The 18439-nt window shown below is 50.9% G+C and overlaps 1 protein-coding gene across 1 annotated transcript in view; it reads right to left on the bottom strand.

Annotated features, from left to right (window-relative positions):
* The window catches only part of SPSB4 (splA/ryanodine receptor domain and SOCS box containing 4), an 85647-nt gene that overhangs the window by 50823 nt on the left and 16385 nt on the right, over positions 1 to 18439 (bottom strand). The gene's annotated exons all lie outside the window — the stretch shown is intronic.

The raw sequence follows: 18439 nt of genomic DNA, 5'->3' as shown, positions 1-18439 counted from the left end.
ACTCACCTCAGCCTCCCAAAGGCGCGGGATGACAGGCTGAGCCACCGAGCCCGGCTCTTGGGTTGCTTTTAACCGAGAAACATCGCAGAGGAAAGGATTGAAAAAGCCAAGAGGCGTTTATTGTGCGCCCACTGTCTACCCGGACACTGGATGCTATTATCTGAGAGAGGAAACAAGTCCACAGGAGCTCTATCCAGCGCCGCCTGGCCCTTCACACTGACAAGCCCATCGGCCTCCCTCCCCTCCGTCATTATTGGCTGCAAAGTACAGATGATGATGGCCCCAGAGTGGAGGCCCACACCTGAGACGGCAGAGCTGGGAGTCAAAGCCAGGCCTTCCGCCCAGCTGTAGAGCCTTTTTCCCACACTGCAGGGCCCGGAGGTCAGAGGAGAGGGAGGTAAGCAGAGACCAGAGTCAGACGAAGAGGAGTCTCGGAGAAAGACCCACAAGGACCAGTCACCAAGACAGCCGTACCTTCATCATCCTAAGGACCCCGCTGAGCCCTGCATCCACTCGAACAGAGTAGACTGAGGTCAATCAGGAGAACTTTATTTTTTTAAGTTGGAGTCTCACTTTGTCACCCAGGCTGGAGGGCAGTGGCATGCTCACGGTCACCGCAGCCTCAACCTGCTCAGCTCAGGTAATCCTTCTGCCTCAGCCTTCCAAGTAGCTGGAACTACAGGCATGGGCCACCATGCCCAGCTAATTTTTCTTGATTGATTGTAGAGATGAGATCTTGCCAAGTTTCCCAGGATGGTCTCGAACTCGTGAGTTCAAGCAATCCTTTCACCTTGGCCTCCCAAAGTGCTGGGATTATAGGCTTGAGCCACTGCACTCGGCCAGGAAGACATGAAAAATCAGACTGGCATTGCTCTGAGGCTTCGGGAAGGATGCTTTCCGACAGAGACATGGGGCAAGCAACACAGCACATGTAGGCACATGGAGGCAGACATTTGCCTGGTGGGGTGTGGAGGCTGGCCTGAGGACTGGAGGCCACACTCTAGCTGGAGAAGTAGGCTTGGTGAGGAGGCCACATACAAGGGACATCTCACCGGTTCTGCCCAGAGAAAGGGGCAGCGCCCAGACAGCCCCCTCACCCCAGCTGCAGCCTCCCTGCTGGCAGAAGGCTGAGAACATGGACCCAAGTGAGGCTAGGCCTCTCCCATGTCTTCTGCTGGAGGTATCCATGTCATGGTGTCCACATCATAGAGACCATGAGGGACAACACCCAGGGCTCTATGGGGGGATAGGACAGTGGGCAGCGTGGAGACAACCGTGACTGTCTCCTCCAAGAAACCCATGGGCCCACCACACCCGCCAGGGAAGTCATTCACCCAGTACTCCAGCCCTCATGTCCTGGGATCTGGAAAACAAGCCACTCAGGGCCCCTCATGTCTAGTGAGGGCACCTGAAGCTCGGGAGCCCGTGGCTGGCTCAGGTCACACAGTTCAGCAAAACCTGGCCTTACACCCAAGTCTAGAGAAGTCCAGATCACCATGCTGAAGCCAAGCAAAAAAGCAGGGATGTCACAGGCCATGTTAGATGATTAGAGAGCCTGCCACCACTCACCACGGTCAGAGGGAAGACACCAGGGAAGAAAGGAGCCCTTCAGGACATTCTGCGAGGGAGAAAGCCTGAAATCAGAAAGACCAGAGTCCAGATTCCAGTTCTGGTCCTGAGACCTTTTAGCCTCTCATGGCCTCAGTTTCTTCATCTGTGAAACGGGGATATTAACACGCCCCCACAAGGAATTAAAGGGATTTAATGGAATTTCATGCATATATAAAGCACTTATACATATCTACTTGGAGCAAGGAGATTGGTAACCATTTGGTGATTACTCTGATTTATCGTCACCAGCAGTATTATTGGGAAGCACATTAATCCTGTAGCAGAAAAGGTTTCTCTGGCAGGATTCAAACTCCCCTCTCTATGCTGCATGTCTGTGGTGGGGACTTCAAGAAAAACCAAAGCCAGGCCCCAGCGGTGACCCCACCCAGGGCTGGAGCTTAGCGGGCAATCCATCATCAGTAAGTCAGCCAGAAACATCCCCTCCCAGCTAGGAATGCAGATGAAAAAGCCTACCCCAGTCTGGGGAGGGGGCTGCGTGATGAAACCTGACACCACGCTACCTCCTGCCAAGCGGACTCCCCAGGAGAGGCTGGCAAAGCCCAGCTCTGGCCTTTGACCTCTGCCCTTCATTTGTTTACACATGGCGGGGCTGGGGTCCCAGCCCACGCCATGGTTCAGAAAATGACAACCAGACCCAGCCAAATGCACGCAAGTGTCAGGGATAAGGAAAGTGTTCGGCATGGATGCGTGCTGGGAAAAGGCCCCCAAGTCAGGAGGAAAGAGGGAGAGCCAGCGTGGCCCCCGCTGCAGGGCAGCTGCCCGCCACTGTCCCATTTAACTGCGGTCGGCATGGATGGGAAGCCGCTGCATGACCGAGGTTGTGGGGGACACTGGAGGAACAGGCTGCTCCCCTATTCCAAAGAGTCTGCAACCCTGTCGGAGAGACTGGACAGGCACCCTGAACCCTAAAATCATAACTGAGGACAGTCCAGGATGACAGGTCAAGATAAATAATAGTGCCGTGTGAAGCTGTCTTGAATACCATCCGGGTCTTGCATTTTATAGGGGACTTCCACAAGTCTGACTTTCATCTCCATGACAATCCTTTCTCATTCTTCCCATTTCACCTGCTGGGACATGGAGGTTCAGCAGGCTCAGGGACTGGTCCAAGGACACAGAGTTAGCAAGGGCCTGCGATATGTTCTGGGCTGCAGCCCCTCGCCCATGTAGGGGCCCTGGCCCCTGCTGTCCCCCGGGCCCTGCTCGGGAATTCCTGGCATACCTTCGTCAGTGACCCCCACCCCACCCAGGACCTCTGACATTCCCTAGGTTTCCTGGTCTTGCAGCCTGACACTCCTTGGAGGGCATCTGGACTGAATCCTTTCCCTGCCCCACCACTTCCAACTGGCTCCTGAGCCCTAGAGCAACTCGGGTGGGCACTGACCCAGAAGTCATCCCAAGGCAGAAACAGTGACCCGGGACCTCTCCATGGGGCTCTCCAGCCCCCACCAGGAGCCTGTTCCTGTCCCCCAGAACTCTAAGGTGTGGTGGAAATGGTCTACATCTGCCCCATCCAGTAGGACCGCCACCAGCTGTGTGTGGCTGTGGGCCACTTGAGTGAGACCAGCACAACCGAAGAACAGCACTTTTAACTTTGTTTCATTTTAACTCACTTTATTTAATTTTAATTAAACAGCCACAGGTGACTAGTGGCTACCATATAGTCAGGAAAGCAGAACTGTGGAGACCCTTTGAGGTCATCTAGTCCAATCCCCTCCTTCTTGTGATGGAGAGACTTAGGTACAGAGAGAGGAGGCGGCTCATGCTTGTAATCCCAGCACTCAGGGAAGCTGAGACAGGGAACTGATTGAGGCCAGGAGTTCGAGACCAGCCTGGGCAACATAGCAAGACCTCATCTCTGCAAAATACATACATACAATGACACATGATACCTCAGAGAGAGAAGGTCACCTGCCCAAGGTCAAAGAACCAGTGACCAAACTGGAACAAGGTGGGCCAGGTTTCTGGGCTCCGGGGCCAGTGTTCTTCTGCTCTTTCCAGGATCTACTCCCCCCCTCCCTCTTTTACACCCAACACAAGACCCTGGGCCAAGCAATTCAGTTCAGGTCCAGAATGCTCTTTTTAACTTTCACATGTCTGAACGGTCCATTCTGGCACAACACCTTGGATAGCCAAGGGAGGTTGCTTCTGTCAGCCAGAAAGGAAATACGAGCCCTCCATTCACCACTCCCCTCCTGGGTGGCTTGCCCAGCCTGGCGGTGACAAGTGCCCAGGCCAGCCAGAGTTCCGCCATCCCAGGGGACAAAAGGAGAAGGCAGAGCTCACCCAAGCAGAGCCCTGACCCGGTACTGCCCTACCCAGGGCCCAGCCCAGAGGTAGAGAGACTGCGGCATAGAGGACAGGGTGTGGGGCTTATGGGAGTGGGGATGGGCTCCAAGTCCTGGGTCACCTGCCTGCCACCCAGATAGGGAAGACTGTGAAACACAAATGTCCTGCCAAACAACAATGTCAGGCTGAGGCTTGCCGAGGCTCACGCTGAGTTCCCTGCTTTAGAGACCCCTTTCCTTAGCTGGACGGCCACATTGTTCTTAGCAGACCTATGGAACTCTATGCTTCTTCAAAAGCCTAGAATTCAGCTTCTGGAGCAATACCAAGATGGAAAAGTGAACCATGGAGTTTCAAGCCAACTCCACAACTCACAGCGAGTCTCTCAACCTTTCTGGGTCTCAATCAACCTGCCTGTAACCAACAACATGCCATTCTGTAGATCTAGGAGACATGTTTCAGTGGAAAAGGGGCTGGTCGTATAATTTCTTTTCTTTTTCTTTTCTTTTGAGTTGGAGTCTCCCTCTGTCACCCAGGCTGGAGTGCAGTGGCACGATCATGGCTCACTGTGGGCTCGACCTCCTGGGCTCAGGCGATTCTTCCACCTCAGCCTCCCAAGTAGCTGGGACTACAGGTGTGTGCTATCACACCTGGCTAATTTTTTTTTTTTTTTTGTAGAGATGAAGTCTCCCTGTTGCCCAGGCTGGTCTCAAACTCCTGGGCTCAAGCAATTCTCACATCTTGCTACTGCTCCAGGAGGGGAGTGGTGAATGGAGGCCTCCCAAAGTGCTGGGATTAGAGGTACGAGCCACTGAGCCCAGCCTTGTATGGCTTCTTTAAGATGAGGTTTTCGCTGACTTTTTTTAAAGCAGTGGAAGGGCTGGAGTTCAAAGGATGGAAGGAAATGTTGTGTCCAGCCCCTGTCCCCACAAGTCTCACTGTCCTTAGCCTCTCTTCCACCACCCCAAGCCTTGCTGGCCACCCTGCTGGCCACAGGCTTGCCGGGCTGGTTCCCACTGACTCACTCTTCCCCCCAGATCTTTACGTGGCTGCCTCTGCCTCATCATCCAGGTCTCACTCGAATGCTCCCTCCTCTGAAAGGGGCCACAGCAGCATCTGACACCCCTCTCCCCTCATGTTCGCCAGTTTTGTTCTCATCACATTTATCTATAACTAGATTTATTGTAAGCATTTTTTTTCTGTTCCAGTCTGTCTCTCCCAAAAATTGTTACCATAGTATCCCCCGTGCTTGACACATAGGGGATGTTCCAAAAATATTCATTGAGCCATTGGCTGACTGATAAAAACCTCTCTTATCTTGACAGCGGCTCCCCCAGACTGTGGGCTCCCAGGGAGTGGAAACCCGACCCGCCTCGCTCACCACCGCAGGCCGGTTCCTGGCTCGAGGTCAGCACACTGCAGGTCCTTCACCAATGCCAGGACACAGGGGGAGGACCAGGTGTCACTGCCCCTCCCCAAGCCACTGGGCAGACTCACCCATGCAGGACCGTGTGTGATCGAGGAAACAGAAATGGCTTCTTTGCACCCATTTTCAATTAGCAGCTATGAGCAGGGTGCAACGAATTTCAATTTCCTATTCCTAGTGGTTGGGAAACCGCAGAATTCCCTCCTCCAGAATTTCAGCAAGAAGTGTGTCTATGCTCTTTCTGTTTTGTTCCAAGGCTGTGGAAAGTGGGCACTCCTTCCCTGGGCCTCTGCTGCCAGCCAACGTGCTTTCCATCCCACTGTGTGGACTTGAGTTACCCAGCTACTCATTCAACAAACACATATGGAGATCCCAGGACTTGGTGGGTGCTGGGGACACCGGGCAAATAGGACAATCCAGTCCCTGCTGGCGGAAGAGATGCTGACCGGGAGGACCCAAGACTACTACACACAAGAGCATAGCCCCTCCCAAGCTGCAGCTGAGGGCTTGACCTTGGGCAGTGCTTCCCTGCAACTCTGGTTAACCCACAGGCCACTGAGGAGGTCCCAGGAAGAAACAAGTGAAATAAGGCATCTTTTCGAAACAAGGACACCTACCACTGACACTCAGGCTGCGTGAACACACTTTCCCCTTGGAGAGAAAAATGGCTGCATTCTGCTAAACATCGGTTTCCTCAGTGACAGGGCCAACGAAGAGGACCTCCAGGCCCTCCAGGCCTGTTCCAGCCAAAGCTGGAAGCCTGACGCCTCCCTTGAACTGAAACTCCCAACGAGCTCCTAGAATTGGGGATTCACGGCTTGCTCCATCACCAGCTATCCCAGCATAACCCTGAACCCCTCGCCCCCACCCAGCATCCTCCTTCCAGTCAGGCATCCCTGGAGGCTAACTTCTGGCCAGTGCTGGACTGATGGCGCGAACCAGCTGGGAAGCTTGTCATGCACACACACTGAGGCCCACTGCAATAGGTGAGAGATAGCAGAAATCTGTGTTTTCTACAAGCACCCTGAAGAATGCTGGTCCAATTGAGTATGCCAAGTGACTAGCTCCAAGTGTGCTAAGTGACTGATTCTAGGACTCTCCATGACTCTGCTGAGGAACCAGCAGGTTAGGCCCACCCAATCAGAGGGGCCCCTCAGACACTCTCAGGACTTTAAACCAAGACCTGGAAAAGTTACGTGCCAGTTAGCACACTAATTGCTAAAGCTGTCAGGGCCACAATGAGTTAAAGCCAAGGGGCACCTCAAATTATGAGGGAACAGCTGGGCATGGTAGTTTACGCCCATAATCCCAGCCATTTGGGAGGTCAAGGCTGGAGAACTGCTTGAGTCTAGGTGTTCCAGACCAGCCTGGGCAATATAGAAAGACCTCATCTCTTAAAAAAAAAATTAGCCGGGCATGGTGGTACACACTTGTAGTCCCAGCTACTCAGGAGACTGAGGTGGAAGGATCACCTGAGCCCAGGAGGTCAAAGTTGCAGTGAGCCACAATTGTGCCGGTGCACTCCAGCCTAGGTGACAGAGTGAGACCCAGCTTTAAAAAAATCATGGAGGAACCGGGCTTGGTGGCTCAGCCTGTAATCCTGCGCTTTGTGGGAGGCTGAGGTGAGTGGATTGCCTGAGCCCGCGGGTTCGAGACCCACCTGGGCAACTTGGCGAGACCTCATCTCTACAATAAATAAAAAATTAGCCAGGTGTGGTAGCGCGCGCCTATAGTTCCAGCTACTTGGAAGGCTGAGGCGGAAGGATCAGAGCCCAGCAGGTTGAGGCTGCAGTGGCCGGGAGCGTGCCACTGCACTCCAGTCTGGGTGACAGAGTGAGACTCCAACTCAAAAACAAAACAAAAACAAAAAAATCATGGAGGAACAGACAAGATAGAAGAGAGGTTGGGAACAGAGAGATGGTGGCCTGGGGCAGATGTGCAGTTGAGGCAGTGCTGAAGTCCCTGAGGGCTGGTTCATTGCTGGATCTGCTATCAGTCACCTCCCCCAGTCAGTCAATTCCCCCAATGTCAACCTTATGCTTCTTTCCTGAGGCAACTTGTGGGTTCCGGACTTCCTAAGGGGCCCTGAGTTAACATCCCACCCCCACTCTTGGTACCCAGCCTGGCCTCTAAAGAAGTGCTTTGAGTGACCCTCAGTGTGACCCTGGCCCTCCTGCCAGAGGCGGCTACGCTTAACGAGATGAAGATGATCCCATATGCCTCTCCTAGCAAGGCCTGGACATCAGGCAGAGAGCTATCTTCTACCCCGCTAAACACCAGAAGCAAAGCTGCTTTTGCTCTGGGACTACCTCGTGAAACGCATTTGGAGGGAGAAACATCAATAGGGCAAGATCCAGAAATCGGCCATACCTCCCTGGAACCACTCAAATGACTCCACAGCTGGGACAATGACAAGGTATTTGCTGGCAGCCCCGGCCTCCACGGCTCTCCAGTGGGGTCAAGAGCCTTGGGAGACAGGAGGGATGGGGAACACCAGGTGCCCCGTCAAGTGTGGTCCCAGGGGCCCATGATGGGGCACCCTGTGCCCATCGGGGCTCACGAAGCAGGGCTCATGGTTGCGAAGCGGGGTTCACAGCTCTATATATAGAAAGCAGCCGCTTGGGAGGGATGAAAAAGTGGGGGGAGGCTACACGGCAGTATTTTCCAAGCTCACGCTGTCTCGGCTTAATTTCATCCCAAGCAAATAAATCATTAAGGAGGCACCGAGTCCTGGAAGATCTGACGAAGAAGGGCCATTAAACCGCACAACCATCGCTTGAATTATGGAAGGCCCCAGACAAGCGGCCTTATTAGTGTCTGGGCTAGGCCGTAACTCACGCTAACCGCCCCCCTGCCTCAACCAAGGGGAAAGATGGGGCGAATGGGCTGGCTCCTTAACCATGGGTAAAGAAATGCTGCTGGCGGCCTAGCAGGCCATTTGCTCTCCGCCAGCCATCTGCAACCTGCCCTCCCCCCCCAGCAAATTCACTTGCTCTATTCATTGCTTCCCTAGCACCGCCCACTCAGCATCATCACCAATTCCAATTGGCCCAGTTGAGAATGAATGCAGTTTGCTGTACTGTAATTAAGGGCATTTAAGTCCTGTGACTCTGGAGGCTGCCAACACGGGCTTCGGTAAACTCTTGTGTTAAGCACAGTCTAGTTAACGCCTGAGACCACCTGCAAAACCACAGAAGACTCAGCATAACCCTGAGTAGAATGGAGGATAAAGACATGGGTGCTGGAGTAGGCCTGGACTCAAATCCGGGACGGCCACCTCCCAAGCATGTGCCAGTAGGCTTTCCGTCTCCCTCAGCCTCAGTCTCCTCATGTGCAGAATGGGCTAACAGGTCCTTCTCACAGTCTGTGGGGATTAATTGAGCTGCTGGGTACAGGGTGCTGACGAGCCTTTGTACAGGGTGGTGGAGGTTTAGCTAGGATGACGCACAAGCAGTGCTGAGCAGTGTCTGGCCTTTTGTGAGTGCTCAGTCAATGACTGTTTAACAAAGAGCTGTTTCCATCTGCAGTAATCCCTTTGCAAACAAAGTCACCCTCATGGGAAAATTCACGGGTAACAGTGTGGATTTACTTGTGTATACCTCATTGGCAACCATGAGAATTTGGGTTCCAAGACACGTAAATCGAGTCGCTCGGTGGTTGTAGAGGATGAGAACGAGAGAGGGAAAAGAAGGAAACGCAGAGGCACAGCTGAATGTAGGGGGGTGGGGGGCAAGCAAGGCCCAGGAACTGCCCTGGAGCCAGCCAGGTGGGAGGTCAGTGGGCGGAGCCAGGCTTAGCAACGCCTGGCTCAGCCGGGATGGGGAAGTGGCCATTTCCAACAAAGAGGTCACCACAGACCAAGGCACTGAAGAATAAGCATTTCAGCTTGGCTGCAGGATCATTTGGCCTAGAGGGTAGAGAGGTAGATGGTGGGGGCTGGGAACAAGCTGTGGCTGCTGGGCCCTTGCTCCATGTCATACCCTCAACATGCAGTATCATCCACATCATCTGGGAGCTTGTTAGAAATGCAGAATTTTGGGCTGACCCAGACCCACTAGGTAAGGATCTGCATTTTAACAAGTTCCCTGGTGACTTGAATGCACAGAAGTTTGAGAAGCACTGCTGACCTCAGCTCTATGGTAAGTCCCATCGTTATATCTGCTTTACAGGTGAGGATACTAAGGAATTGAGAAGTTAGGAACTTATGCCCAGGTCACACAGCTGGTAAATGGGCAGACCAGTTCTGACCCCGGGTCTCTGTGACTGTACTAACCCCCTGGTTCTACGGTCTAAGCAGGCTTCAGGGATGGGTCTTGGCATGCACGCTGGGGGAATCTTCCTCTATATGTGTGGATGAGTGAGACACCTCTCTAAACTCTGTCCAAGCCAGGCATGGTGGCTCATGACTGTAAACCCAGGATTTTGGGAGGCCAAAGTGGGAGGACTGCTTGAGCACAGGAGTTGGAGATTAGCTTGGGAAACATAGTAAGATCTCATCTCTACCCCCCAAAAAAAAATTTTAAAAATTAGCTGGACATGGTGGCACACGCCTTTAGTCCCAGCTACTTAGGAGGCTGAGGTGGAAAGATCACCTAAACCCAGGAGGTAGAAGCTGCACTCATACCACTACACTCCAGTCTAGGCAACAAAGTGAGCCCCCCAACTCAACAAACAAACCAACCAGAAAACCCTCTGCCCAAGCTCCCAGGCCTCCCCGCAGAAGCCCCTTCAGTCCCATTAGCCCCTACCTACCACTCTCCTCCTAAGATCCTCTATCCTCCATCATCTAGTCGGTTTTCTCTATACAGACTCATAAACTGCATTGAATTCTCACTCCCTTGCTTCTGGTGAAGAACACTTTCAAGGGGGATTAGAGGCCTGGCTTCTGGTTCTGGCTCTGCTGCTAAGTGGCAGGTGACCTTGGGCAAGTCCTCCCAACTGCTGGATCCATTCAGCCCCCACCTGTGACACGTGGGTCTTGCATTGGCTGCCAGAAAGCACCCCTAATTCCTGGGGCCCTGCCTTCACTCACACCTGAAAAGGGAAAAAACCCTTCCCTGTTCCCCTTCCCTTTCCCCCCAAAGCCCAACACTGGCCAGCCCGCAGCCAGTCCTGGTAACTAGCTATCAAAGGTGGACGCTGGCCCTGAGGCCTGCCATCCGAGCAGCTCATCCCTGGCAAACGTCTATGTGCACACAGCTGATGCAGGTGCCACGTGTTTGGGTGTCCTTGCTGAACACATGTCCACCAGGCAAGTCACCACCACGAGCTGCAGCTTTCAGAGAAAAGCTTGAACAAGACATTTAGCCAGAAGCATTTGAAACCTCTCACAGGGAAGGCTAAACGTTGCCAGTTTGTTTGCGACAAACTCACAGTAGCCTCTGAGCCTCAGATAGCATTTCCTTCACGTAGCTTAAAGAGAAAAGCAAAAAACCTTCCAAAGCCCCTCAAATTCCCTTGTGTGAAATTCCTCAGTTTGTTCACAATGTGGATCAAAATTTAGCAACAATAATTATTTCCACATTTAATAACAGTAGTTTTACCAATTTATGGGAACAGCAGTAGCCATAATTACCTAGTCAGAATCAGTCATTTTTTCAGTACCTACTACGTGCCAGGCACTAGACCAGTCACTTTCTACATATTTATCCAGGATATTGGCACCTCGTGGTGAAATAAATTTCTATTTTTCAGACAAGGAAACGATGGCTCAGAGGTAAAATGATCTGCTTAGACTCACAGGTAATCAGAAGCCAAGTCAGGACTGAGTCCAGTTCTGGGGACCCCGACCATCGCTCTTCCCATAAGGCCCTGCTGTATGGCCCACAGTGATACTCGCCCTGATCAAGCCTGATTTCAAATGGTGGCACCTGGGTTTCAAAGCCGCCTTTCTGCAGGCAGACTTCCATAGACTTACTCATGGCTGCATTAAATGTGAAAATCCTCCCTCAAAGCAGGGCCACAGTATCTGAGTGACACCTTTTTTCAACTCGAAGTCTGTTCCTTTCAAACAAGGGGTGGGGGCCAGTTTCTGAACGTCAGGATCCTGAATTGAAAGACTCGGCCCATCACCCAGCCTCTCCTCAGCCTATGTGTGGAGACAGATGTACCAGGCACAGCACACAATGAAAGATGGTCAATGGTCCCTCAAGGAGCAGGCTTCAGGGGGGCAGCAGCTCATAGCTAGCCCCTGTTCCAGCCAGCTGTGTATGTCTCAAGTTCTCTTGTGGCAGAGAAGAGAAAATCTGTTCAGGTACGATAGTGGAAGGGCAGAACATTGGTGTGCATTTATTGAGCACGTACTCTGTTCCAACGGGTGCTATGAGGGATGGCCGAGAAGGCTAAGATGCAGTCCCTGCCTCAGAGAGCCACCACTTTCAGCATTAGCAGCAGTGGCAATAACAGACCAGCAAAACACACACGTAGGATGTGCCTGTTACATGCAAGAAAGAGACCAGGTATCTCATGCTGAAATATACCCCATATCAGGACCGACTGGCTTAGACAACTCAAACGGCCTTAGTCAATGTGTCTGAAACTTTCTTAATATCAAATTAACGTGATTCCACTGGATTTTAAACTAGAAACCAAATCATTCACCCACACTCTGCAGGTGGCCAGCATGAGCTCAGCCTACTGGCGGAGACGCAGGGTAAGCAATCAGTATCAACCTACTGTGAGCCGCATGCCAGCCCGGGATTGCTTTCTGCATCACTTTGAGTCCTCACAGCAATGAAGCAAGGTACATATCATTATTCCCACTGCACAGATAGGAAAACTGAAACTCAGGAACGCTCTTTAGCTAGAGGCTGCCGAAATGGGATTCAAATTAGGATCAAAAGTTTACTACTCTCATTGGAAATTGCCAAAATATTCAAATATAGGGATCCGAAGAATTAAATAATGATGTGGCCATAAAGAAATGAAGCAGTTCTACATTAACTGATAATAAGTAATTGCCAAGGGAGAAACCAGGATGCAGGGCCGTGTTTATAGTATGATCGGAAAATTCTCTGTCACAAACAGAGAAGGACTGGAAGGACATTAAAAAAACTACTCACAGGCCAGGCGTGGTGGCTTATGCCTATAATTTCAGCACTTTGGGAGGCTGAAGAAAAAGGATAGTTAAGCCCAGGAGTTCGAGATCAGCCTGGGCAACATAACGAAACCTCATTTCTACAAAAAAACCTACAAATTACAAAAAACAGTTAGCTGGATGTGGTGGCATGCACCTGTAGTCCCAGCTACTCAGGATGCTGAGATGGAAGGATCGCTTGAGCCCAGGAGGTCGAGCCTGGCCTGCCATGAGCCGTGATCTCGTCGTGATCGTGCCACTATACTCCAGTCTGGGAGAAAGAGTGAGACCCTGACTCAGAAAAAAAAGAAATTACTAACAGTAGCTGCCAGCAGGAAGGGGATCTGAGGGCTGGGTACAGGGTTTAAATCTGTTGCCACATGCACAGCTTCCTTCCAACAGTCAGTCGGCACGGACTGTCTGTTGCATGCCTCACGGGTCCCCATCCCTGCCCCAAGGAACTGCATAGCCACATGGGGAGGGAAGGCACGTGCTTTTGGGAACAGGGAGTGAATGTGTGGATGAAGGAGAACTCAGGCTGAACTGCTGATGCAGATACCCAGGTTCAGGGCTGGGAAGAGCTAAGGTCTGGATGGATTGACAGGGGAGTAGGGTGAAGGGGAACCAGGCCCGCAGGAGCCAAGTCCGGCTGTCAGGGAGGTTGGGAGGACCTCACTTCCCCGGGAGATGCATGGGAGTCAAGCAGGAAGGCCTTGAGTTCAACGCAGACAAGGAGGACAGCGCTGACAAGGGGATGGTGTCCTTGCAGTCATCCTAAGAGAAAACTCTCTCTGGCCTCCATCCATCCCAGAAGCCTTGGCTGGCCGCCAGTCTCCTCTGCTGGGCCACTGCGCCAATAAATACTTGTTGGCAGATCGATTAAACCACCTAGGAACAACGTCTGGAAATATAGCTTCCTTGGCTCCATGCAGGTGGACAGGCCCTCTCTGTCAGGCCCAAGCTACCTATGTGTCTGCTCTCCACGCTCTGAAAGTCAGTCCTGAGCACTGATGCCTACTCCAGGAGCGGCCACTGCACTCCAGTCTGGGCGACAGAGTGAGACTCCAACTCAAAAAAAAAAAAAAAAGAAAAGAAAAAAATGGGTAAAATGCTCAGACAGGGCTCAGAACATGGGTGGTATCCAACAAAAATCATACTTATCCCTACCCCCCGATCAGAGTGCTTGGGACCCCCAAGGCAGCTTGCCTCTATCTGGGGCTCCTCCATGTCCTGTGTCACTCACACACCACTCACCACCCAAGAACTCAGAGACGTGAGACAAAGCCTTTCTGTCTTGTGGAAGGAATCAGGGAGCCAAGGAGCAGTTCCGGAACCTGCCCAGAGCAGATTCCAAAGGGCTGGCCCACACCAGGGGCCCAAACCTCACAGCAGTAGAGACATTTGCAACGACATTCCCCCATTAGTGATCAAGCATGCCTGAGGCATGGCCACCGCTGGGGCTGTCTTTAAACGACTTAGCTCTTCAGAACACCCTGCAGAGTGCTGTACTGAGCTGAGAGCTTTGAGGGCTGGAGATGAAGCTGCCGCCAGGAAGAGGAAAAACGACAGAACGGCCTCTAGACCTCACCCAAACTCACTGTGGAAGGCGAGGGTTCTGCCCTTGGTTGCACGGCCACGCAGCAGGTGGAGCAGACACTCCTGGGCACTCTCCTCCTCCCTAGACCATACAGTCTCCACCAGGTGCTTACTGGTAGTGCCTCCACTTGAACGTAGGCTCCCTCGGTAAGCAACTTAAGCTGTTTATGCCTCAATTTCTCCATTGTAAACTGAAGGTGATAATACAGGTATTAGCTCAAAGAGTCGTTATAAAGATTAAGTGAATTAAAATTTGTAAAATGGCCGGGCATGGTGGCTCATGCCTGTAATCTTAGCCATTTTAAAAGGCTGAGAGAGGAGGACCTCCTGAGGCCAGGAATTCAACACCTATCTGGGCAACATAGCAAAACCCCGTCTCTACAAAAAAAAATTAATTAGCCAGCACAAAGTTGTGCACCTACTGTCCCAAGCTACTAGGGAAGCTGAGATGGGAGGACCAATTGAGCCCAGGAGTTCAAGGCTATGGGAGCCGTGATTGTGCCACACCACACCCCACCCTGGGTGACAGAGTGAGACTCCAATTCCAAAAAAATAAAAAATAATTAAAAGTTTTAAAAAGCTGTAAATTGTTTAGAATAAACTCCGTGTGCACACCAAGCACTACATAAGTTTAATTATCATTGCTATTATTACTATTATTATTATTATTAGAGCCCTGCATGGCTTGCCCATTTGCCCGGCCCAGTTCCATGCCTCTCAGCTCATTCAGATGGCAGAGCCACGGGCGTCCTACAGCTCTTTGCAGTTAACTTGAGATCAGAGCCATTTCACTCCATGGTGTAGCAAAACAATCTCACTTGGGGAAGGTTTGACAACGTTATGCATTTGCAACAGGAAATTGCGCCTCCAGGAGTTCTTGCCCTCAACAAATACATGCTTCAGAGTTAAATGCAGCAAGCCCTTTCTAAGGCTTGCTTTTACAGCAATAAAAATTCAAAAACTGAGAAAGTGATATCCATTACCTTACTTCCCCCACATTAGAGGAAAAACCTCTATTAAGGCCACTTTGTTTTAATTCATAGATGAGACCCAGAGCCTGCCCCAGCACACCTGGTTAATCAAAGCAGCGGGCACCAATTGCTGTGTGTCTCCTCAACACTGAGGTTAAAGGAGAGGAGGCAATTGCCCATGGCCACTGCTGAGTGCTGGGGACACAGTTTAACCAGGGTTTGCAAGCTTCCCCCCAACCCCAGTGTCATCTCCCAGTATGATCTGGTGAAGAAGCAACCCCAGAGAACTGCCTACCTTTTTGCTCCCAAGCACGTCTCTGACCCTGATCCCTCACACCCCAGTCGGTTCTGGGTTTGGGGACCTGCTTGTGGACAAGCAACGCTGGCTCAGGATCCTTCCCCATCCACAGAACCCCACCTTGGGTCACCTTCCCTGCCCAGACTCCCTAGGGTCAAACTACTTCCAGTCCCAAGGGATCCATGGTGGACTTCAGCCCAGGTCACCAGTTTTAGGCATCGCAGTCTTTTCGCAACTCCCTCCCATCCCCCGTGACTCTACTACAGCATGTCCTATGGCCTACCCTATAGTCAGGGCTTGCTTGTCCCGGGGTGACCATAAAAGGACCTTTCAAGTCCAGAGAAGCTGAGCTTTCCTTTTCTGAATCACGCCTCTGCCTGAGACAGAAAATGTTACCTCTATCTGGAGAACAGGCTAGTGCCACAGCAGACAAACCAACCCCATCGCTGAATAGAAGATGCCACGGGTTTGCATCACATGACATCTGGCTTCTCTCATCTCCTAGATTCTATATCCCAGATTCAACAAACCTAAAAAATCACCACCAGTGGGCAGAAAGATGGAACAGCTAAAATTTCAGCGCCACCAAGCATCTCCAACCACCTGAAGGACCCATGAGCATAAAGCGCCCCAAACACAATTGCCCTTCCCACCCAACCTCCCCAAGCACCAAGAAGATTCTGCTCCTGATCCTACCATACATGGGGCAGGGGGTTGGGGAGGGGGGCATTGTCTGCAACTTTGTTAGCACCTTAGCTTTGTACCTGAAACCAGGCAACAGGTAATACCCAAGTGTGAGTCAACAGCCAAGAGGAAGCCTACATCTGAGGAATAACTGTTGGCTCTGGTAGCTGCTGCTGTCAATGCCAGGCCTTTGATCCTGGCAACCATCTTATGAGTGCCACCACACAAGAGCTTACAGCAGCAAAACAGGGGTCTGATACTGTCCCATTTTACAGATGCATAAAGTGAATCATATGGAATTAGAATGACTCACCAAAGACACAAAAACACTGATGCAGTAGGAACAAACCCATGTCACACTTCAGTGCCTTAGTACACCACCGCCACCTTCTAGTCCAGTGATTAATCCAGCAAGCACATCTTCCAATTCCATTAAATAAAGAGTGTTGTTGCTGTTGGTTTTCTCACCACTGGAGTCTGCCTGGTCACCATGTCTAAGAGGGTGCCAGACACTTTCCACAAGGCACCATGATGACTAAATTGGTCCTTCTTGGGACATACTCATCCACTCCTAGATTTAACCAGTTAAACAGAGAAAACAGAACAACACTTTTCCATTCAATGGCATTCTTAGTCCAACAGCCATGAAAATAAAATATGAGCAAGAATGTCGCCAATTATACCAGAGAGCTGAGTGTACCAGTCACTTTTCTGTTAGCCTGCCACCCTTGAAAATCGTCAACCCAGTCTATGCTCAAGAAAATGAAAATTGAACTTGAGTTAAAATCTTGCCCTTGACTTCCTCTCTGAAGTATTACTCTCAGTCCCTCAACTAAAGAGGGAACACAGGAAAAAGAGTGAGATACAGAGGTCAACAGACTTGAGGGATCCCAGTTTTGGCTCTCTTTAGCTCTGTTCTTTTCTTATTCTAAAAGAAGGCTCTGGAAGCTGCCGCACTGGCTGCCAATGACATCTCTCATTTAAAATGAATAAATTGGAATCCAGCTTTAAACATGGTCATGGCCTCTGTGCTCGGTGTGAGGAGTGTGGCAGGAAGTCTGTTCGGACAGTGCTGATTGACTGATATGTGGGAATGTGCAAGACCATAAGTGCCTGGCCCCTGGCCCTGATCAGCTGCGATTCGACTCGGGACAGGCAGCCATGTGCACCTCTGTCCAAGGCCACCGAGCCTCCCCGAGGGACTCCCTCCTAAAACCAATAACCATTTTTGTTACGATGCTATTTAAGTTGTCTCACAGGATAGTCATGCATATTAAATGAGAGGAGGTCAGAGAGTTGTTGGGGTCAAAGCCAGCGGCCTATGGGCTTGTCTGCAGCCTGTAAAGGTGTTCTGTTTGCCCACATAACGTAGAGTGGCCTTAAAAATTGGGGAATTTTAATTTTTTAAAATTATTTTACTATAGAGATGTGGGTACAAGTCAAGAATAAGTATATAAGTAGTCTATGTGCAGGTGAAGCTTGGGCCTCCAACTTGTCCTCACTTCCCGCGTTAGGACCAGGTACCCTTTGTGTTGTTACATGTCCCCCTCTCTCCTAACAGTGTCCCTCGACTGCCGATCCTTCCCTTGTGCTATTTGTGATTAATGTTCAGGTCCCACTTATGAGTGAGAACATGCAGTATTCAGTTCTTTGTTTCTGTGATAGATCACGATGTATGATGATCGCCAAACCCATCCAATTTATGCGAAGTCCATGATTTTGTCCTTCTTTATGGCTATGCAATACTCCATCGTGTATATGCACCACATAAATCATTCTACAAAGACAACTGTACACACGTTTACTGCCACACTATTCACAATAGCAAAAACATAGAACCAACCCTACTGCCCATCAAAAGTGGACTGGATGAAGAAAAAGAAAGAATTTAAAATTTTAGGAACTTGCCAGCTTTAAAAATCAGGACAGTTCAAGCACATTCTAGATTTCTGCGTTCTCTTGGGAAAATCACAATATTCCACAACCCAGGGTTCTCTTGTGAGGTGACTCAGCGGAGATGAGAGTGGTTGCCCCCTTTAACAGACAGCTCACCAGTAAGAGCCGGAATGTGGGTGTTCTGTTTCTTGCAAACAGTAGGTAGTCAAAAAGGACAGTTGTCACCATTGTTTATTACTTATCGTAACTTGAGTCCAAGGCATTCAAGTGCAGGGACTGTGTACTTGTCACTGTCCTCCCACTGTGACGAGCTTGGGTCACTTTGTACAACCCTTATACAGAAAGATTTGTAGCTGGCATCAACATTCAAAGCCCTTATTAGGTGCCAGTCACTGTTCTAAGCACTTCACCACCATGAGACGGATTACTATCATTGTGATGCTTTTGCAGATGGGGAAATTGAGGCACAGCCCCAAATCACCAAGGCAGCAAAAGAGAGTCAGGATGCAAATCACGCCTCTGAACCACAGGATCATCCCAACTGCAGATATAGGACAGGCCTCCCCTCTTCCAAA

Source organism: Carlito syrichta, unplaced genomic scaffold, assembly GCF_000164805.1.
Source record: "Carlito syrichta isolate Samal-C Ts95f unplaced genomic scaffold, Tarsius_syrichta-2.0.1 Scaffold297556, whole genome shotgun sequence".
NCBI classification, from domain to species: domain Eukaryota; kingdom Metazoa; phylum Chordata; class Mammalia; order Primates; family Tarsiidae; genus Carlito; species Carlito syrichta.
Note: the sequence above shows the minus strand (reverse complement) of the source record. Positions and strands in the feature narration are given on the sequence as shown.